This window comes from Argiope bruennichi, chromosome X2, assembly GCF_947563725.1.
Source record: "Argiope bruennichi chromosome X2, qqArgBrue1.1, whole genome shotgun sequence".
Taxonomy (NCBI): domain Eukaryota; kingdom Metazoa; phylum Arthropoda; class Arachnida; order Araneae; family Araneidae; genus Argiope; species Argiope bruennichi.
In genome coordinates, this window is record NC_079163.1 from 130,718,339 (window position 1) to 130,742,688 (window position 24,350).

At 28.6% G+C, this 24,350-nt stretch overlaps 1 protein-coding gene across 2 annotated transcripts in view; it reads left to right on the forward strand.

Annotated features, from left to right (window-relative positions):
• Nucleotides 1-2,337: 2,337 nt before the first annotated feature.
• The window catches only part of LOC129961072 (uncharacterized), an 80,559-nt gene continuing 58,546 nt past the window's right edge, over nt 2,338-24,350 (forward strand). For both annotated transcript variants that reach the window (XM_056074879.1, XM_056074880.1), the window contains exon 1: nt 2,338-2,532. The gene's annotated coding sequence lies outside the window, so the exon portion shown is untranslated. The remainder of the gene's footprint in view (nt 2,533-24,350) is intronic.

The window sequence follows — 24,350 nt, forward strand, 5'->3', positions numbered from 1 at the left end:
TAACTTTTTGTGAAAATTCAAGTGCAAAAATTGAGAATTATTTGTAAATATAAAACTGTGAATTAAATTATGAATAAAAAATATTTAATTATTTAATGCTATCTATAAATAAAATAATATTTGATTAAAATGTACGTTTTATTTATATATAATTTTAGACACGCACTTTTCCTGGGTAGCGAAAAATTTTCTGGAAAAAATTGGGATCATTAAATTAAAAAGCTCGAGTCCGCTTGATTAATCATTGAGAGTTCTACTAAAAATGTGAAAGCGTCATCGGTGAGCCAAACTTCCTATGTACGCTGAGTGGTTAGGAAAATCTCACCTGGCTTTGTGAGCACGAATATTTGCTCATATAAAGATTCCTCAGATTGGGCTTTCCGAATTGAGATCCGTCTTTTTTTATTTTTTCTTATCCCACTCAAGGACCCAACCATTAGTATGACAGAAAAGAAATCGAAATTTTTAAACTTTTTTCTATTTACCAAACATTTAAGGCGAAGTTTTTTTTATCTCCCCAAAACCACTTTCTTTCTCGATTTGCTGCGAAATCAAAAGAACTCTTGGTAGTCGTCAGCTTTCGAAACAATTCATTTTAAGATCCATCTTGTTGAAAATGCAGATTTATTTTGCGTAGATCCTTAATTACATTATTCTATTTTTTTTTGTTATTTTATACCTCTTCCGTTAATGAATACAATGAGTCTCAGTCATTCAGCACCTCTTTCATTCAACCAATTTCCATTTGCGGCTTCGCACTCAGTTTTTTCCCCCTTTCTTTCTTTATTGGCATTCTTTGAAGACGTGAGACACTTTTGTAAGAGAAAACCAAAACGGTCAACAATTTTAGAAATGAATAGAAGCAATTTCCCTTATAAATGATGCCGTTTCAGAGTCCCATTGGCAGACGAATTGCAAGGTTGAATTGAGGAAAAGAAATTGAACAGTGAATAAAGTCCGAGCACATGCGACAGATTCCATTTCAGTAGGGGTGACTAATAATTGAAGTATTAGTGTATAAGCTAACGAGAAAGTATTTTAATTCTTTCTCTTGAAAAAACGACATTTTTTAGAGAAAAATTATATTTCATTTTCATTGCAAAAGAAGATAAATGTTTCTTTGTTTTAAACTGAACGCTGCCCCTCATTTCTAAGTATAATGTGTGAATAAAGAAAAATTCAAGTGGGCAATTATTTTAGAAGAAAGTTTCATTTGTTACGTATGGTTCATTTTTACATGAATTTCTTTGTTTCGATATATCATAGAATGTTCACTTTTATGCATTTTCTTTGTATTCATTTTCATAATGACTGAATAAAAACTGTAACTCACTTGATTACCATATTCTAAAACGATTTCATTAGCGCTTTCATCGAAATTTCAGTTAATCTGAATTTTTTTTATTATAAAAAAAAAGCATTCTCGAATCTTTGAAATGCTCTTCCCGTCTTTTCCTTATGATCATTTCTTTAAAATTGATTTTTCATATAGTTTTTAACTTCAAGGTGTTTTATTTCATTTATACGAGATATCAAAGATATGGCAACTATAAATTATTTAATTAAATATGCTTTATATGTAACTATTTGAATATCACATGAATGGCAATTCCATAAGAAAGGCTGTTATATTTTACTCCCAAAATTGTTTTTGAGTTGAGATCCTCTTGCATTATGTGGCAATTAATGAACAATTATAACAAGTGCTTTCTTTTCTCCTTTTGTAAAAAAATTATAAGCAAAATCAGCGCATATCGGGAAAAAAATGGCGCTCTACTCTTCAGTTCGCGTAAAACCCGTGTTTAATAATACATTAAAGGAATTCTTTTTATTTAAAAAGTGAATACTAACATCAATTGTGTATCTTCAAATTTATATCCATAGATAAATCAATTTGTTTTATTACCTACACAATAAAAAAAACGCCAAAACAAACAAGATGACAGTATCTAAATTTGGAGAGACAGAAAACAAAATCACATTCCAGTCAACCTAAAAATCTGCATGACCTCTCCAATATAATTTATATCTGAAAAAAAATACATCTGATCCTGGGATAAAAAAACAGCAGACAGGATGGTCTATCCCTTTTTTATTATTATTATTCATTTACTTTTCCTTCACTTTCGCCCATCCACAAAGCATCGGACGCCCTCCCTCCTCCCTGCCACTTCAACCCTGACCACTCACCACAAGTTGGAAGATTTAGCCGAGAACAGTGGCTCCCTCCTACTCAACAAAAGCAGCAGCCATAGCCCTGAAAAAGATCCAGCCCTGACATTTGCCCGCCATAAAATAGTCACCCTTGAAGAGATCCACCTCACTTGAACTCCGAGCATCCCTCTGGCCTGGTTGTTCCGGTAGAGAAAGTGGTTGGCTCGAAGCATCTTTAAGAGAGAGTCTTCATTCTCCCTCTCTTCTTTCACTTCCTGACAGCGAAAGAGATCATTCAGTCTCCCGATTCGCTCTGCTTCAGGTTCATCCGTCTCCCTGCTGCTTCTCTCGGAGACCACCTTTGCTGGGCAGTTACTTGTAAGTTCCCTTCCAATTCGCTTTTGATTTGGCCTTCGTTGAATCGTGTGACTTAGTTACATGAAAAATATATAAATTTCAATTGTGGCTGATTTTTCTTAGATTAGGAGTTATAAAAAGCAAATTTTTGATTTGGTCTTCTTTGAATTAACAATAACTTAGTTAGTTGAAAAATATTTCAATTTAAAATGCAATTTAATATTTTTTCAATTCAGTATTTTACATTCTTGTGGCTGAATTTTCTTTCGTTAGGGCATGTAAGAGACAAAAGTTTAATTTGTTTATCGTTGAAGAAGTTGTAGGTAAAGATATTTAAGTTGCGACTGTCTTTTCTTGATTAAGGACCTCTAATATGCAAACTTTCAATTTTAGTTTCCTTTAAATTGTATGAATTACAAAAAAAAAGTCAGATGAATTTCCGTTGAATTTTTCTCTTGTAAGGAACGAGTATATAAATAGAAATTATATTTTATCCTATTAGAATATTAATTTATCTTCATTTTAAATTTGGTTTATTTATTTTAGAAATATAATATGTAAATTATAAAGTTGGACAATTTCACTATTTTGCGATTAAAAGTTTTTAATTTAGAGTGTCAATAGACTAAATTTTGCTCTATTTTAAGGAATATAAATGCCATGATAAGTGAATTCTTTTATAATACAATCTATTATGAAATAAAAATTTGGTATTTAAATCCAATTCATAGGGTGTTAGCAACTGTAACAATTAACTGATAGCTTGATTCTTGTTGAATCTTGTGAATTTTTAATTAAAATATTTTAATATGAGTTGTAGATGAATTCATTTTGTACTTTTGAGTGAAATGGACATTAATATTTCTGTATTACAAAACTGTTTAACGGTTTGAATAAATTTCAAAGAATGAATTCATGTTAGTTAAACACCATCTTCTAGATGCAATATTTTAGTTGTAAAAGGAACAAAAGATTTTCATACAATTTTGGAAATTTGATAACAATTTAATTCAATTTGTAATTAGTAAACAATTTAATTGAAATCGCAATTGAACACCCTAGAAAAAAATTTCAATAAGTATCTAATAGTCACAATTCTAGCGGCATTTTACTAAATTATAAGGTCTAAATATATCTCATATATTCAGATGGCTTGGGTTAGCATTTATAACATTAAGTCGTTAATCTGGTGTTTTTTTTTTTTTTTTGTTTTTTTTTAGGTTTCATGAATTTTTTATCAATCCGATTTTGTATAAATTGCAAATTAGGTTCAAGAAATATCGCTTTGAAAAGTTATTAGTACGCCTAAATTTAAAGAACGATAAAAAGTTAAACTTTATTCTTTTTTAAGAATGTATGCATATATAACTACCATAAGAATGAACGAAATTTTTCAAAGCTTTTAAGTTTATATTGCTAAAATTCGATTGACCATGAGTTCCAACTTGCAGTACGCAAACTGTCATTTTATCTTTCTTTCTTTCTTTCTGCTAATCATTTATCACTATAAAGTATCACTGTAGGAGCTCATATTTTTTAAAATCGACATGCAAGGATTTCTATTCATTTTTGAAATGATTTATTTGAAATTTAAATTGTTTAAAAGATTTGAATTTTATGCTACAGAATTAAATATTTAAATTTTACCTTTAATTATAAATGCACTTATAAATTAAGTTGTATTATAAGTCACGGATAAAACTTTAAATATTGTTGAATATTAAGTGATGAATTAGTTATTTAAATTTGATTTTACCAATATAAGGTAAATAAAATAAAAGGATTATCTTTAAATGACTGATTTGTATTAAATTATTTTTAGACTGACAATACAAAAATGATGCCTTCAGTTTTATTATCTTTATATAATCTTATATAAATATCGTAATCGTGCCCTAAAAAATCCTTTGAAACAAATAAATGTGAAGTACTACGCTTACATTGAGTACAATTTTTTTTCTAATAATAAATACAATTTAAAATAATGCCTTCAAAATATGTAAAGAAAAAAAGAAAAAAAATACACTAGGAAATACAGCTATCACAATGGAAACGACTTTTAAACCCTCAAATAAACTAAAATTAGTAAAAGTTACAACTTCATAAGAAAGTAAGAAATGAGAAAATGAAAAGAAAATCTCAAAAGAGGTGAAAATACCGGAATTTCAAAACCAAATTACTCATAATATGCTGCCATTCGTAAAAAAAATCTGAATAGATTCATACAAACAAGGCAAGAAGGGTTCCTAAAAAACACCCAAGAAATTTTTGTTATTGTAATGTATAAAAATTTTTTAAAAAATTCTTGGTTTGATGTCGAACACTGGATGTGACAATTTTCTTTTATAAACAATTATGTGAAAAATAGTATTTGAAGGCAAAAATGGCTACTAAATGTTTAAATAGCTGTTGAATTACTGTTTAAGCATTCATCCAGAATATAACAGCATTTAATAAACCCTGATCAATTAAATAATTTAATAACTATCTATATCCGTTCTAATTAAAAGTAAAAGTAGCTTTTACATTCTTTGAATTTTCTGACACTTTTCCATTCCGCCAACCTTATATTTTATTTACAATTCTTTCAGAAAATTTTTACTTTAAAACCATTCTATTTTCAAAACAAAGAAGAATATTCTGTATTGGTTAATTTATTTAAATCGCATTATTCTTTTGAATCAATGTATTCAGTTCGATATCGGCATAAAAGCACGTGAGAAATTAGGTAACTGTCATATATTTCATTTAACAGCAACAAGTGTACTTTACTGAAATTTTTCGAATAGTCATCATTTTTATTTTTGAGATATCACTATATTTATTTCAGTATCAGAAAAGCAAATTTGAATGAAATGAAATTTTTTGACTTTTTTTCTTCTGAAATAATCCACTGCTTTCAAAGAGAGGTAGCATCAGTTATTAATAACTTGGGCAAGCATAGGTTTCACACGCAATATATATCTTGAGAATGTATTTCTAAATTAATTTGAAATTTCACAACGAATAGTCGTCAATTTCATAGCCGCGAAACCCTCATGGTTCTTTTCCATGCTCATTTTGCCTCAATACCAGTTCCTCATCACATGGGAAGCGAGAAAATAAAACAACAATCCTTTCAAAAAAGAAAAAAAAAAGTACGATTACCACTGATGTGTAGAGAATGAAAAAAAAAATCCCGGAATACATTCATATATGATCAGCAATTTTCATTTGCTCCAATTCTCATTTTGTTTCAAATAAGTTTCGATCAAAAGGCTGAAAAAAAATTCATCTGAAATTGCTGGGTATGCAATAGCATGAAGGTACATCGATTTGTAATGCTTTAGTTGAAGTAATTCTCGAAGCTAATGTTATGGAACGCCAACCTGATGATGCTGTAGTAGGCCAAAAGACAAACGGAGTCTCATCTGTGTGCTTCATCAACTTTCTTACTCTACGGGACACATTTTTTTTTTACGGGACATTAAAAGGTCATAGAACATAGATGGATTAGCTGGATATATTTAGTGAGATAGATGAATGAGGTCCAAAATTGGGTTCTTTTTAATAATACGAACAATGGTTTTATTTCGGAGAAATGTTTTTCAAAGAGCTCGATTAGAAGCTTAGATTTTGTACTTATTTAAAATTATTAATTGCGTATGTCAATCTAATTAAAATCCCATACATAAATTAAATTATACAAAGGATTATACATTGATTGTTATTAACATACTTTTCATAAAATCCATTTTATAAAATATTATAAGACCGCAGAATATAGAAGGAATATATTTAGTGTAGAATAAAAGATGAAATGTGTGTGGAAACTGGAATTATTTTAATGTGAATAAGGGTTTTTACTATAATCAGAAAAGGAGTTTTAGTACACTCTGATTTGGGCGATCATTATGCTAATTTCAAAGAATTCCGATGAATCTATTTAAAAATATCTAAACATTCATATATAGAATTTGATTCATGAATTCCTTTTTTACAAAATCAATCTCGCCATCTTGTAAAAAAGTCATAGAATGCAGATGAATAGTTGGATGGGTTTAATAAATATAAACAAAAAAGGAAAAAAAAATCAAAGAATCCAAAACTGAATGTAATTGTTGCTTTTTACTAGCGTACGGTTTTTAAATAGCCTCCATCGAATGCGTTTAGCTTAAGTTATGCAAAATAAAATGAGTGTTGTGAGAAATATTTTTTTTTCTTTAATTAAAAGTAAGGTTAATTTAGACAGATAAAAATGTTAAAAAACTGTCGGAAACTTCATTTTTATTCAGTTTACAATATAATTTCCTATAGACTTATTCTGAAAACAGTGAAATTTTCTATAATGCGATACTGAAATGTAAGGAAAACTAATTTTTATTGACATATTTTATTATAATTTTTGTATATCCTAGATACTTTAGGGTGATTTACCGTATCACCCATATTTATTATTTGTTCGTAAAATTTTGTTATGACAAACATATTGCACTGGAATTCAAAGACGAACTCTATCTGCTGTAAAAGTGAACCAAAATAATTCAAAAAAGGAATTTCTTTATTTTACATTTGGGAATGTTTCAGAAAAATAATTATTATTCAGTTTTAAGGCGTCGAAGGATAACTAATCAGTCAACAATATGAATTCATTGGTAAAAAAAAACAGGGTTGTTTTTTGTTATAATGTACCAAAAAGTGATAAAAATAGAAAAAAATTTAAAAAATGGTCAAATTTTCCATATAAAATTAGAAGACTTATTTAAATTTTAATTGCAGAATACTTTTTGTTCAGAGTTGATTCAAACCCTTTTTCAAGACCGACTTTGAATAAATGCTGCTTGGATCAATTTGAATTTAAATTTTTGTCATTATCTCTACTTTTGCCCCGTATATTTCTTTCAAAATAGATTGATTTGTGCATGCGCGCTTAAATGCCTCAATATATTCTTTATTCTTCGTCTCATTCTTCATTTCGCCATTTCCGTTCATCTTCAAATGCCATTCATTCCAGACTGTTTAGAAATCTATTATCCTTCTTACAAAATCAGGCACGTATATTTATACCAAAAAGAGAATGAATTTCTGAAAACAAAACTCATTTTTCAGCGAAGATCATCCGCAATACTTCCACTGTCGCCATATTCACACATTCGAATTTCCTATTCACAGCATCGATGGTAATTCTAGTCACGAAGTGTAGAAAGATGCTTTCCTCACGCAACCGCAGTGCGTGAATCTCCAATCTCTCCCATAGGAGAGTACCATTGGAATTCATTACACGTTTTGGGCTATATTGACTTTGCTGTACATTCTTAATAATCGCTTGACAGACAATAGAGAATGCGCATATCTTCAATTAGATTTCTTTCTTCGATTAATTCTGCATTATATGATTAGGTTAAGATGGAAAATCAAGAAGGCGCCAATGAACTCAGTACATTGATATGAAGAGCATCCTGTTTCAAAAGGTACAACAAACATTGACTTGAGAATAAAAATTTTAATAAAAATTGTTGGCATAAAATATAGGTAATAAAAATTGAATAAAATTTTCTATTTGTTCTCTTTGTTTTAAAGTTTATGAACTGTGAAAATTTGTTCTGCTAAATATTTGTCCATAACAATCATAGAGCAAACAATAAATGACGCTCGCTTTCTTTGTTCAATGCGTTTTTTACTATAAAAATGAATAAATGTAAAATCACATTAATTTATTTTATTGAAAAAACCCCAATTAAACTCAAATAGGTGTTTTAGACAAAAATTAGCTTGCAATGCACAATCTCCAAATTTCAATACATCTAGGAGTAGAGCTATCAGTTTAATAAAAAAAATATTCTGCTTTAGAATAATTAATAAAAATTTAAAAATTGCCTAAATGGAATCAAATTAATAAGAAATTATACCATTTCAGTTAGCTATTCAACGTATGAAGCAAATTCGGCCAAATTCTATAAATATCCTATATAAAATGCATTGATACCTCATACGTAAGTGATTTTTATCAGTTTAAGCCTTCCATACTTCAAAATCCCGCAAATTAAGTGTTTTCCAGAAAGAAGACGCTTTGTATATAATAGCCTTTATATCAAGATAAGCCTCAATTTCCAGATCAGCGACCAACCCCTCCCGGCGATATTCACAGACTCCTGTCAAAAGGATTAATTCAAAACAGCCAACAATTAGCGAACTCATCCATGTCTTTGCCTCTAAAAATTCATGCAAGTTCGAGTACCTGCAATATAAGCCTGAAGCATATCCACCCATTCCACTAGGTCTCTGAAATAAATAGTTTCCTCCCTCCACTTTTATATGCAGACTTAGTAATCGATTTAGAGATCTTGAGTGGTGACAGCCACCAGTGAAAAACAATGAAAAATTATATCGACCGATGTTCGGCCACATGTGACGGAAGAACACAAGCTTGAAAGAGAAAACATCGAAATTTGACATTTCGATGAGCATGATAAAGTTAGGATGCGATAACGAAAGGATAAGTAACAGTTAGGTCTGCCGAATGCATATCAAAATCTTGATAACAAGAGGATGCTTTCACTTATTGCAAGCACATAGCACAGTAAATGCTTTAAAATGAATTACCTGAGGATCTCTGTCTAATAATGTAGAGTGTTCATTTGCTGATGACATGTTATTTGGACTTCAATGCACATGGCCTGGTTACTTAATTCCACAAGCACAAAAAAAATGTACGCATTTTAAACCGAAGTGAATTTTTAAGCAATTGGATGAATAGTTTTGAAAATTCTGTCCTTTTGTTTCGTGGTTCATTATTTTGTTTCATCATTGGAGTTTACAAAAGAACTGTGAGAATCTGTTTTCATACTTCTATGATTTTGCTTTATCTGTCGCACAAATAAATGCGTTTTGAAATAAAATTCATTTTCGTTAAGTTATATAAATTAATTTAATATAATAAAATTTAATAAAAATCCTTCAATATTATTATTAAAACTCTAAAACATTACATTATGTGAGTTTTAACTGTAAATAAATTTATGTTAAATTTTCATTGAATTTAACAGTTACTTTTGCTTTTGAGAAGATACTAACACTAACTTCCATCACTAAGAACTGAATTTTAAAAAGAAATTCGCTTTGTTTGAAACCGAACAAGAATTCTTCTTTTCAAATGAAATATTCAGTACCACCATTGAATGAATAAAATTTCAAATACGGAACAAATTTGGCGATCTTAAGAAATCAATGTATATTCAATTCCGCCAACTTGGTGGAACTATACTTTTAATAAAAAAATTTCATTTGATAATATCCAATCTATTGCTTTCTGAAAAAATTCCGAGATAAGGCGTACATTTTAAGAATCGTATTTATTGAATATTATTTATTTTAATGCTCTTAAAAAATTCTCTTACAGATATGCCTTCATATTAAATTTTATACAAAAAGTAAAGAGTTACGGAACCTTCCATTTGCACAAGAAATATTGACAAAATTAATTTATCTTCATATTCTTAAGTAAATATTTTATATCGTAATATTACTTTATTTAAACAAATGCTTCATTAATTCTTTTTGATATTAGATGCATAACTCTAAATTTAACAGAAGAGCATCCATTAAAATTAATGCAATTCCAACTGCATGAATTTCTATAAAATTATATTTGACTGATATCTGATAAAATAAAGAACACCATATGACAAAAAAAGAAAACATTTTGAAAAATTCAAAAAATACAACTATAGATTCCGTTATTAAAAACCATTTACCTTTGTTTTTGATAGTTCTTAAATTGTTTTTGATAGTTCTTTGGACTACAGTGAATTTTGTTTGGTATATCAGCAATAGACAATAAAAATATTTTTTTCAGATTCGCCAGTTGAATGCTCTGGCTGATTAAGTTATAGAGAATAACTTCAAATAACTCTAAAAATTGAAAATATTTACTTAATACTTTACTTTATATGACAAAAAAAACACTACCGAATTATAATCCGGGCCATTTAGAAAGTTTGATATTCAGAAATGAGTTTTTTTATACATTGCCCTGCTATGGAAACATCTTTATAATTTCTCATGGGATAAAAAAATTAAACTAATTTTGCTTCACAATTTAACTGAAAACGGCATTGCTTCATTACAGTTATGCTGGGTTCCTATTAAAATCGGAAGATACAGATAGTTAAATATCACTTCTTAAATTTGTCTTTAATAGTAGAGAAATGCTTCAATTCAGTGACGTCAAATTCACGTGATAAATACTATTGCTTGTGACATCCAACTAACTTCTTGTTATACAATTCTGGAGCAGGATACATTATGTATCAGTTGTATGGTATTCATCAGATTCGTAAATTAAATTGGTCCAACGAAAGGGAAAGTTGCGCATGAATTAATTCCTGTTAATTAAATTAATTAAACTTTTTTTCATTTATCTTCTCCTCCAAAACAAGCCCCAACTCACGTTTATGTCAGTAAACTGAGATAGTTACGTTTAAAAATTATTCTAAACTTATCGACTTCCATATCTTTCATATTACAGGATGGACCAGCAAAAAAGGATTCTTCGGTTAAGATTTTATTTTATTTGCAGATGCATATATCCGTTCTAAAACAGATTGCAATTTCAATAATTCTAACTGCAACCTTTCAAGTTTTTTAAACGCATGTGAATTCTTTAATAGTTTTGCTTCATCAGATATTTTGCATGAAATTTCGATTAGCGTAAATCAGTGGGATTCAATTTTTTCTAGACCTAGATGATTTTTTTGAAAATTTTTCATCACATCATTCATTATAAATATCAAAGCAATTTTTTTCTCAAAACAACGAATGGAAATATTAATTTTTTTGATCAGATCATAGTTTTTTTCATTCTGTACTACTTCTAAGCTTCATTTGCGTTTGAAATTGAAATTTCTGCTATAGTTAAATTTCATTCAATAGAAAATTAAACTCAGAAATGTTCTTTGTTGAAGTTCTTTTTAGATTTTAAAATACATTCTTTTGAATTTATTTTGTTTATTTCTATACATTGTTGATTTTCTATCAAAAAATTCAGCATCTTTCAAGACGGATAATTTTTATTAAATTAGCTGTAGTTGAGACACAATTGCATACTTTTTATAATGTACGATATCCTGTAATAAATCCAATATTTTAACCAAAAATTTTAGATACCTTAAAATTAATTACTTCATAACACTGTAATGAACTGATAGAAACTTAATCAATACAAGAAGCAATGTAACTTCCTTTAACCAATAAAGATTAATGAGATTATCTTAAATTATCAAAACAAAGTCATTTCAAGCAAAACAGAATCAATAATAAGTATTTTAACATAATAAATTAATTTTTTTGAAGAACAAATCCAATCTAATAGAATCAACATTTTGCACATGATTATATATCTATAATGTTAAAGTTTAACAAAAAAAAATTCCGTGACGTGCGTATTAAGAACGAAAACATCAAAAAGATTTGAGTGCTAAGAACTTTGATTGATAAATTTCAACTACCCACTGGTCAAAAGAAATTTTTTATTTCTTGTTATATTCTTTTTCCGCGCATTGAACTCATTAATTGTTATGTTCGAATGACTCGTTCCGCGTTCTTGCAATCTGACCAACAGTCCGTAAACACTATTCTCTTCCCTTGTTTATTTCAGCTGTGGGAAAAAATTCTTCTCCCTCCTTTTTTCGTCTATGATACAGACGTCAAGCAATAGAATCTTTTGTTGTTTATTCAGTGAACTTTAGCAATTTTTTTTCATGTCTATTATTTGATTTCTTCCTGAAAAGAAAATAAATAAAATAATCGAAGCAATTTATTGATGAAATTAAACTCAGATTTCAGGTTTTTTAAAGTGTAATAAAAAAAGATGTCGTCTGTTTTAGGTTTAAAGTTGAATGATTACGTATCATGATTTCATGATATATTTAATACACATTGTCAATAATGAAATTGATAAATTAAAGGTAGAATTTTTAGAAATAACTATAACTGAGCAATGAACTTTCAAAAAATTGAACATGTGGTTTTGAATAGTAAAAACTAAGCAAAGTAATGTATAAATATTTTATACTTAAATGTATAAAATAAAAAAAATTAAGAGAGTATTCTATTTTCACTTTATTATATCATTATATAGTTTTCTTTTTAATTATTTTCCAAGTACTTCAGCTTATTGTTTTTAATAAGAATCGACAAAAATGAATTAACTGGATTTAAATAAAGTGGAAACTTATTAGTTATTACAAATATGACAACCATTATCCGGATTTGAATACAGTGGAATTTTATAATTTATTATATATGTGATGATAAATTTTCGAAATATTTCTTCAATCAATTTTTAGAAATAAAATCTAGAATTAAAAAAAAGTGAATGTCCCTTTCTTCCGAAATATTTACCATTCAACATCGATGAAAATTTGCTTCTTCACCAATAGTATTTCGAAGTGATAGGATTAAAAGCGCACATTATGAGAACTATGTTGAAATATATTGGAACTTTTTTATCGTCAATTGCATTGTTTTCTTGATTGAATGAAAGTTGCATTACATTGAAAACAGAAACTTATTCATCTCTGAGCGATAGGAAAGGGTTTCATCAAAATCTCAGCAAGGAGAGAAAAAGAAACACTTCATTATGAAATTTTAAAAATAAACACAAACAAAAATAAAGAATTTTAAATTTAGATTTCAGTGGGAATTATTTACATGAAAGACATGTATGTATTTGTACATATACAGCTTGAAGTAAAAATTATATGTAGAGCTGGCCCGGACATAACATAAAGACGTATTTTTAAATCTTGAAAGATATATAAAAAAAAGTAAAATACATTAAAAAACAATAATTACACCTAAAAACTTAAACGGGTCATGAAATGCAATTTGGAAAGTTTTTTTTTTTTTTTTTTTTTTTTTTTGCTTATTTACAACTTAGGTAACATGAAACATTTGAAATTTTAAACTAATTCTTGATAAGTGGATTCAAATCTCCTGAACAGAAAAACACAGAATTGTAAAATCTCTTCTTTCTTTTTTTATGAAGAAAACAGCGTAATAATAGACTGTTCTGCGTTCTGGAAAAGCAGCTGTATAATAGCAATCAGTCAATTTTTTTCAAAGGAGAGAAGCATGTTGTAAGTCGGATTAAGTTTATGTTCAAAGGATTTTTTTGTTCAATTCTTTTAGCGCTCTTTCATTTCCAACATCAAGAAGAGATTCCCCATCTTCACTGTCATGTTTTGGCGCCTTTTTCTTGATGAATTAGGCAAAGATGATACGCCTATTCCTGCTTTTATTTGTCTGGAATAAAAGCTCGTTTAAAACAGGATTCCCAACAAGGAGATATATCCCATGGTAAACTGCTCGACATTTTTTTTCTCGAGTGTCAAAACAGAAAAGATTCTCAACTATTTATGTTTCCTATAGACTTTATTGTAAGTACATAATAACATGGGAAAAGCACAATGAAATTAAGGGAAATATAGAAGATGTCAACAAGGGTTAAAGGTTGGAAAGAAGCATAATAAATGCTTAGGAATCTTGCAGGGAGAATTTCCTTTTTTGGACGGATTTTAGACGCACTGTCCTGAAATGAAAAATATGTTAATCATTCATATTAAAAATAATTAAAACAGATTAATAAACAGCATCAAAGCTAATGCTTATGTGTTCAAGATCAATCATAAGAAATGTCATAATTCATTATTTGATTTGGAAAAGTTATCTTTTTGTGATGTCTGTTTGTAAGACATTTTTCTTGATATTTTTAAAAAGAAATTTTATCAGTACTTTTTAAGCAGATAACATTTAAAGTGAGGCTCTCTTGTTCTTTTTTATTTTTATTCCTTTTATTTTCCTTTCTCTTGATGTTTTTTTACTATATTTGCACAAGATATAAGTGCAATGTCACTTTCTGATCATCATTTAGTTTAACTACGTTACACAGTAGCGAGCATTATTCAAAAATCTCATTTTCTTTATTGCTTGTTTTGTAAGCTACTCAATAACAAATATTAAAACATTTAGAAACTTAAAACCAAAACGAAAACTTTTATTAAAAACTGTTAACACATGTAATATGAATAATATTTACTAAAAATAAAACGAAAAAATAAGAATATATATTTTTTTTCAATAAAAAAAATAATAATCACACTGATTACATGTTTAAGAACTGAAAACCGAGGATAAAATTGCGGATAAACTTATCCACTTATCTGGCTGACCATTGTAATAGAGAAACGTCATATTTTTTCCACTTATAAACGGTTTTTTATTTTATTTTATTATATTATATTTAAGCAAAGGAATATATTTTAAAACATAATTCTTATATAACTACGAATAAATGCAAAAAAATGAATTTTAAAAATCTGTAGCAATTAATAAAGTTTAATTTTACATTTTTTGTTGGTGTTTATTTTCATCATATACTGGTTAGGATTAAATAGCGTAATTCTTTTTAAAAATTCGTTTTTTTTTTTTTTCACAATAAAATTTCTAGTAAAGATTAGTTTTGGGTTCTTTCGAGTGCTGGTATTTTTAAGTGACTACACAGAAAAGCTTGAATTAATTCCATAGTATTTAACAATGACTAAGAGGGATAAAAAATTAGAATATCTGCTCAAAGCAAGTTTTCTATTTCTAATATTTTCTAACTCCATATTCGAATAAGAAAAATTGCATACCATCATAATTAGGTAACGCTAAAATTTTTCGAAAAGATAACCGATCATTGATAACACTCTGTCATGTTTTAAACAGATCTGTCTACATTACAATACCTTTCAAACTTAAAAATACGGTTTTCGTGTATTATCTCAATTAAGCTGAGATGTTTCTGCATCTCACTCGAGAATTGTTCATGATTTCGTGAACAATAATCTTATCAGTGACATCAATTGTATAAAGCAATAAAAAACCTTCGCGGTCGGAAAAATAATTTTTCGAAATAGAAGATGAAATTCTTTGGTAAAATCATGACCTTGATTATAGAAAACAGCCTTCAAACGATTTACAATAATCAGAATCGTAATTACACAGCATCGCTGACTGGTGAAGTAATTTATCTTTAGAGATCGTTGGTAGTTATGCACGAAGTGTGGAAACACGGAAATCACTCCTTGCAAACAATTTTGGTCAAGTAGAAAAGCGATTTAGTTGATTAAACAGGAATTGTTGTTCTCACATACAAGAAAAAAAATCGTTTTCACTTTCTTCGCTTGTATTGTCATCACTTATATATGACGAGTAGTTAACATTACTTGTGGGAAAAAAATTAACGTCGATATCGAAAAGAAATTATGAGACCATTTCAGCCGCGAAAAAAAAACCATTTTAATATTTGTTCGTCAAAAAAATTAAATAAAAAAATAAACCATTGATCGGCATCCATTGTTCCACCCCTTGCATTCTTTAATCTTCCGATCCACTTTGTTGCTATCACAGAAATTTTGCAAAATGCATTTTCGATTTTTGACTTTCAATTAATGTACAAAAAAACACTTGTTTAGAATAATGCGTGTTGAGAAATCCTTTCCTTTTTTTTTCTTTTTTTCTTTTCTTTTCCTTTTGAAAATCGTGTATGTTTATATATATATATATATATATTGAAAAATAAAACGCTCTTAAAAGTAGCAGAGTGTACATAATAAAAACACCTTTTGTACACGACAAAAGCATGAACCACTGAAGTGTAGTGTTTATTATTGCTCCTCTTGTACAAGAGGTTCAAAGTATATGGTCAGAGTGGCACTTATGAGATTTGTTTGCTTTACCACTGTTTGGAATTAATTCTTTTTAATTCGTCTGTCTTGATTTCTTTTGTTTCATTTGGAATAGTTAATGTCGTTTTTTTATATATATATTTTCTATATATTTCTTATAAAAGAAACATTTCATGATGTTTTTACTGCATGGCTTTGAATAATTATTCAGAAGTATAGAAAGAGTCAATGAAGTAAGAAATTATAACTTTAAAATTACAGTTTTCGCTATTTAATTATCTGGCACATTCTAACTTGAATTAAAAAAATCGATGATCAAGCTCTTTGTATGAAAGTTCATTTATCTCCAGTGAATATTTATTAAGAAAACAAAGGAATGTAAGAATATCAAAATTCCTTTTAAAATAATGACGCAACTGATTCGAATGTACCCTTTCCTAATTCATATTTCAATACTAGTACTTAATTAAGAATGTGAAATGCCTAATCATGGAATTACGTGAATGTTTCAATTAGAGTGAATATAATCTAAACACATTTAAACATGTTATAAGTATCTCTGTTGCCATTCATTTAGTAAAATATGAAAGTGTGGATTGCTTTAAGAAATGGTTCGTTCATTGTATAAAATGAAAAGTTATTTAATTTCTAGAAGAGTACTTTGTTGATATCAGGTGACTTTTCAGAGAATCTACTGAAGAGTATTTAGATAATATGAGAAGAATGATTCCCATATATCAAAGTACTCTTCTGCAGAATATAATTCAGTTTCTTTCTAGAACTATTATGGTCCTTTCACAAACATTTCTCATATGCCCAACAAATTCCCCTTTTTCAATGAGCATGACTGTATTGTTAGAAAAAACTTCAAGAAGTATTTTCTAGAGTAGGATCCTTGCTGAAAATTCTTTATTTGAAAAATCAGACTTACTGCTTTTTAGAGGGTTTACAGCGCTTATATATATATACGATTTTATCCAATTCACACAAGATAAAACCTTCACAAACATCATGTTAGTTCTTGCAAAAAATCACTCTACTAGGAAAATAATATTTTCAATAGAATTCAATTCTTTGTGGGAGTGCGAATGAAAAATTCGATTGTTAGTCAATTCCATCCTTGCAAAAAATGAACTCTCCAAATATATCTTCTCAGGTATATCTGGCTTACAATATGTTATGTTGAATTCATGATCAGAAAAATTCATAGTTTAGCTTTTTTTTCAAATGCTTTTCTTATATGTGCAAGAAAAAATTTATATTTGAATATAAATTCCTCTCCAAGAAAAAGAAATCGCATTTTACGACCCAATTTATTAGCATACTATCGTTTATCTTTTTAAAATGTATTTCATTCACCTTTTTAAACTTGTTTAAGTGCAAATTCTGTCTAATTAAAAACATTAGATAGAGTTCATGATATCTGAAAAAGAAAGGAAATATAGCTCTCCCATCCAAACTGTATGTGAATATTTTCCTTTTTATATTTATTAAGGTTTCTAATTGTTCTTATTATAGTTATTAATCTTTTACTATGCGTGATGAATGAAGGCATATTCCAGTTTGAAACGCAATGTCCTCAGGTGAATCCAGTCAGTATGCTTCAAATAATGTAGCAAACACTGACCCCAGAAAATTATTTCTTTTTTATTCACACTAGCTTTCTAAATTTAAAATTCAGAAACTTCTTGGGGTAAAAGAAGTTGGATTATCCAATTTTATTGACACTGATGAAGTATTATTTTCTATGAAACATCTACTGCATTATATATAATTTCATACATTCGCTCGAACTTGTGTATTTTTTGGAGTCAATGATCTCTTAACTTTGAGCCGCCTTTGATTTACTATACATATGAAATAACTTTCTTTCAGCCAAAGATCATAATGCATGCATAAAATACTCTATAATGATGATCAACCCATGAAATGATAAGATAGTATTACACTTCCTATCAAAACTCCAGAGCACAATATTTGCCAAAAAAAATCTATTGTTATAGGCAGAATTCACCAATGAAATTTTCTTTTCTTAGAACTTACTTAACAAGAGGAAGATAGCCTAAGCCAACCTCCAATCCTTGATCATAAACGCTCAAACAACGAGGGAATATGTTTGCTTCTGAATCCTCACATTCACAAGGCTGGATTTCAGAATCATCCTGAAGAAATGGTAAAAGCGTGATGTTTCTGGGTTTGGTTGCTTTGTTTATTATCACCCAATTGTCTACTTTCACTGGTATGATGGTTGAGAGAGTAAATGACACCTACAGATAAAATAATATTAGGGCATAGATTCAGGAAGAAAAATAGAAAATTTTCCAGATGATCATATCTGTCGTTTGGCGGAAGCCTTGAAAATTGAGGTCCTCAACCGTTGGTTTATAATATCTACATTTAACTCAGTAGCTGGTGAAAACGTGTTTAACTATGTTGTTGATGATTCGTGGTCAATAAAGTACAATTTGAAGATACCTCAGAATGCGTCAGAAGGGAACGGGGATGTATCATCTTTCATTAATTTATAATGTTATGTTTTTTTTGTTTTGTTTTTTTGCATTGGAATCCAAGGAAATCCTTTAGGTTATTGACCTGATAATACTAGATGTATAATTTTGCTTGAGGTTTATTTGAAAAATTAAGAAGGTTATCAGACAGGTTTCCAAAAAAATCTTATAATTAACATCTTAACATCTTTGTAATTTCAGTCAGTTCTGGAAATGCCTCTCTGTTATATACATATATGTTTGCTTCTATTCGAATTCCTGGCATATTTAAACAGCTTAAGTGTATTCCGGAAAAAGCACTATTTTAAATTACATTACAACAAAGTTTGAATTTCCCATATTGAGCGCCGTTTTAAATTTTCTAATTTGGTTTGCCAAAATTATGGTCTTAAGATTAGAAACTCGACTTCATTTTTATTTATGTTTTAATAGCATTAATGGGGTTTAATGTTTTTTCACTCTTGCATATTTAAATGAAATTTGAAAACTATATCAAATTTCAATGCAGATAAATAGATTTTTTTTTTCAAAAAATTAAAGAATCTTAAGTATTTTTTTCAAATTCTTTCTCAAAATGCAACTGATTCTTTTGGCATTTCCATTTATCATCATAGGGACATTTGATTTTCCTCATTCTAATTTTATTTAGTTATTTCGTATCATGCTTCACTGAAACGAAAATCAATGACTTTCGAATAAATCTTTATATTTTCCACAGATCTCCCTCCACTTCTTCCATTTTTTTTCTCAAAAATTATTTTTTTCTGACTGGGAGTATCATCTATTGAATCAAACTCGGGGATAATACAATATTGTTCTTTTTTTTTTTTTTTCTTGTGTCACTTTTGAATATTTATCAGTTCTTTCGAGTGAATTATGGCGTAACATAGTCGTGTTGCTAGTGTTATATATTTAATGCAATGTCTTTTCAAAGTAATAAATATATTTTTTATCATGTTTAATTTGTGAAATAGCGCTTAAAAATGGCACTTAAAAGTCTATAGATGCAGACATTAAATCATGGGTCTTCTTTTAAATGTTCCAAATTATCATCATCGCTGCTGTATTTCTCACATATTGCACTGAAGTGTATAAAATATAGATTTCTTTTTTATTTATATGCATGTAAATTTTAAATAACTATGTTATCTACAATAATATTTGTACAAATGTATTAAAGATGATTTCAGGGTGTATAGTTATAAATATCAAAGATATGAACCTAGTATTTTAAATTAATTAATTTTTCCATTAAAATAATTATTTTTAAATATACATAGATTTCTCTATGCTTAGTTAAGCACAGAAAAAATCCTGTAACTAAAAATACTTATATTAAAACAGTGCGCATTATTCAGTCACATTAATGCCCTCAAGCTATTCATCTTGAAAGATTCCAAGGCAATGAATCGATCACTCGTAAGTACCTAAATTGCCAAAAAATTCGATATGAGAATGCATTTTGAGGCAAAAGTTCTTTCAAATTAATAGCAATGAGGCAAATCTTCTTGAGACAATCATTCAACCCATTTCTAATTTAGCTAGAAAAACTGCAATCAAGATGTAAACGGAGTTAAAATATATACAAATTAACGGAACATCCAAGATAGTACACTCTAAGATTATAATTCATTGTTTTCAAATGTGTTAGTTATTTCATAATAATAATTTTTTTCTTTGGATATAAAATATATTTGCGAATTAGGATTAAAGTTTTATTTGATACTATCAATAACTTAACTTAAATTTAAGATGGACATATCTTCTTTCCAATCTTGGAAATTGTTCGAAATTTTTCTGATCTATTGTATGGGACTTGTAAACTTGTTCGGGCCTGATTTTTTCTGCTGTACCCATGACAGAACCTCCCTACCAAAGTCCATGCTCGAATCTACAATATTTTAAAGCTGATTGTGCTTGCTAAAAAAACTGTACAAGTTTTTATAACGAAAATATCTCATTTTTTTTTTCAGATTAATTTCAGAAATAAAGAATCAGAACACATAGCAGTAAGCGTGTTCTTAAAAAGTGTTTGCATTTTATTTCCAATGTGGTGATAAGAATCCAATGTAACTTTCGTTTTCATTTTGAGTTTGAGGGCCTTTGCGTTGGTCATAATTGTCGTTTTCGATTATATGATGGATGTTATGCACAGAGCCTATCGATTTCCGCTTTTTGAAGAAAATTTATTTTTATCGGTAATAAATTTTATCTGTCATTAATTATTTTTCTTATCATGTGTATAGAAAATATTTCGACAATTTGAGATTGTATTTCTCCTCCAGAAGTCTTAGAGTCGTGCCTTTTTTTCCGCTGGTTTCTATCGAAATGTTGTCAAAAAATAAAATCCATTGATGATAAGTAGACATTGATTGATGGACATTTACAGATGGATAGACCTTTGATTCTGTTCATCTTAAGTTGTACTGGGAGAATTTTAACCGCTGTGTTATCAAATAAGTAATAAAATATAGACGTTCTATAATGATAAATGCATTTCTGTTTTTAGCATTGAAGTTGTAGTGCGAGACCAAAGAATTTTCTTTACAGTCATGAAAATAAATATGCTCTAATTTTGTTCTTCTCAATATGTTCTGTGAAATTTTTAACATATGTATTACCAAATATATTCAAACACTAGGCAGTCTATGAACATAGATGTTATTTTGCATATGATTCTGAAAACTAACTCTCTTTGAAGATCATACAGCTAGAGAATTAATCTAACTATGAAGCTTTTAGATAATGTATCACAAAAATAAATTAATTAAATTGTTGGAAGGAGTATTGGAGAGATTTCTTAAGCGTTTGCTATAAAATACTTTTAAATTGACTTTTATAGATTTTAATTCATCGTTTGAAACATAAATTGATTCAGTATTCCTGTGACTTAAACTTAAACATGAAATAAAATAACTAGAAAAAAAACCCTGTCTCATTTTTTGTATGAATTTTAGAAGTAAAAGGGAAATAAGTTGGAAATTTTTACTCTTTCCCAAGAGGATGATAATTCTAGAAAGATTTTTTGAAATATTGTTATAGAAACCAGAGTAGCATTTATTTTTTATGTGCACTCATAGTTATTAGAATTATATTTATTTTTGAAAATTATTGAGTCCGAAGCCTAATTACTCAGAAGAAAAGTCATTTCATAGAATGGGATCCTAATGAGAGGCTTTTAATTTGAAGAAATGTGCCGCCAGTTGCATCAAGGAATGTTACCGTTTACCTTTTCTTTTTTCGGACCAAGGGGTACGGTCAAAGAAATAAAACGTGCCGCTACTTTAACCTTTTATTTTTTTCTTTCAAAGTTCACTTCTGTTCTTAACGGACTGCAATTATCAAAAGAGAGAAATAATCTTTTCTTTTTCCTTACTGTTTTTTTAAAGTGCTGTCGCGTGATATTTCCTATATGCATGCCAAGTTGAGAAATGGTAGACTTCTGTCTAGAAAAATTCTTTTGTTCTCTGCTGAATGTTAGTTGTTTTCTCCCTGTATGTTGCAGATATAGAATAAGCCTAACATTTCTTTACCGACCAAATGCAATTAAAACTAATTACATTTTTTCTAAAACTTGTACCAGTGTGACTTTATAATGTTCATTTTTATCTTTTTCTTTTGTTAATTACTAGCTCAATCTTTTTCTCTTATATTTCTGGTTTCAATTTGGAATGAAATTGCTTTCAAAGAAGCAACCTAACTGTCCTTGGGATTACATACGACAAAAACTAATTACATTTTTCTGATGTTTTACCTGGAGAAAAATGCAGCCGATGTAATTCTTGGACAATTTTCGAAGAATTATTTTTTAATCTTGCGAGTTTTCTAAAATCTACTATTTTAATTTTTTCCTACTCGTTTTTAATTGCTTATTGGAAAGTAACATAAAAATCTGCAAACAATTATTTATCAATAAAATAAATCTCAATAAAAATTGCGTTTTTTATATATTTAAGTGTACAACCTTTTTGAGCCATAAAACGGATAATTTTTTTAAGAAATAATATACCAGTAATTATATGAAACATCTGCTTGTCCAAATAAAGATGAAGATTTTCAGCCAGAAAATGCTTTTTGATTAATGCGATTTATGAATTATTTCGCTTGAGAAGAGAAAAAGTAATATTTCAACTTTAGAAAAATGTTGTTTAATTATTTTTAAAAAAAATTTAACTCAAACAAAAAGCCATGCGATTATACAATAACGGTTTCTACAAGATGAATTAAAATATTTATTTAATATGTGCCAATTTTTCTATGATTTTGAAATGATTCGTTCAATTTTTATTAATAATTTAATTATTACTATAAACTGGGACTTTTATAATAATTTTCTCCTGTTTTTCGGGGTTAGCGCTTTATGATTTTTTTTTAGAAGTTTCAATCGGTTTATACATACAAATGAATTTATTTAGTTTCACTACCAGTAATCAAAAGATTCACCGGGAATTTCTGCTTTGCAATATCGATAGCGACTTCAATCCAAGAAATATTCTTACGAATACAATAATGAATGTTGTTCTCTCTTTTTGTAAAAGTGAAATCTTTCTTAAGAAAACACAAAAGAAGCGTTTCAAAAAAGGTGTTTAGCAGCAGAACCGTTGTTCAAACATATTTCTAATCCTCAATCGACTCATAAATTTCTTTTTTATATGAAACTAAGAACTGAAATCCATTTCTGTATGATATTCAGAAAAATAGATGAAATTGCTGTGTAATGTACATGAAATTTTCGGTTCGTTGACTTATGTTAATATTACTTTTTGACCTATGAACTAGGAAACGTCCCCATCGCTAGGATATTATTCCTTACTCCGGTTTCAGACGTCAATTATTCGCGGGATGAAATCAAAATGCTTTCTTTCTGTAGACAAAAGGTTTATTTGTTCACACCCAACAACCGCTATTCTTCGGTACATCACGCGATTTCAAAGTTCAACTATCTTCTGTAGAATCACTTGCTCCTCCTTCGAAAAGCAAACAAAGCTATTTGTTCTATACCAGACCTTTCCTGGAAATCTATTTCGTTCCCCTATTGGGTGAAATAGTGATGATGAACTGCAATCATAAAAGCACAGTAAAACGTATTAAATTCATGAATATTCGGCCTCATAATCCTTAGAAAACTGTAACCTGTTGAGTTTTTTATAATGTTCTGCATGAGTGATTGGTAAGATAATTGCCTCCAGGGTGTTCGAAAAAAAAATCTTGAACTGACTTTTTTTCCTCAAGTTTCAAGAAAGAAAACATTATGTAATATCACATCAATAGGAACAGGATAATTGAAAGGAAAAGCAGCAGCCCTTTCATTTATAATAGTTCACATCTCCTGCTGTCAGAAAATTATCATCATTTCAATTCTAAAGATAGCAAAATTGGAAATAAAGGAATACATAGCCGCTTAGAAAACAAAGGAATTCAGTAAATACTTGTTTTTATTCAAATAAAAATTATCTTTAAACTTATTGTTGAAAACAATATTAAGTGACATGTTAAGAGGCCCCTTTCTTCAACAATTCCGAAGTCAAGTAGAACATTTTAGCTGTGATGCCATATTTTTTATTTGAAAATATCTCTTCTATTCTTAACTAAAATAAATACTTGTGAAAACACAATAATGAGG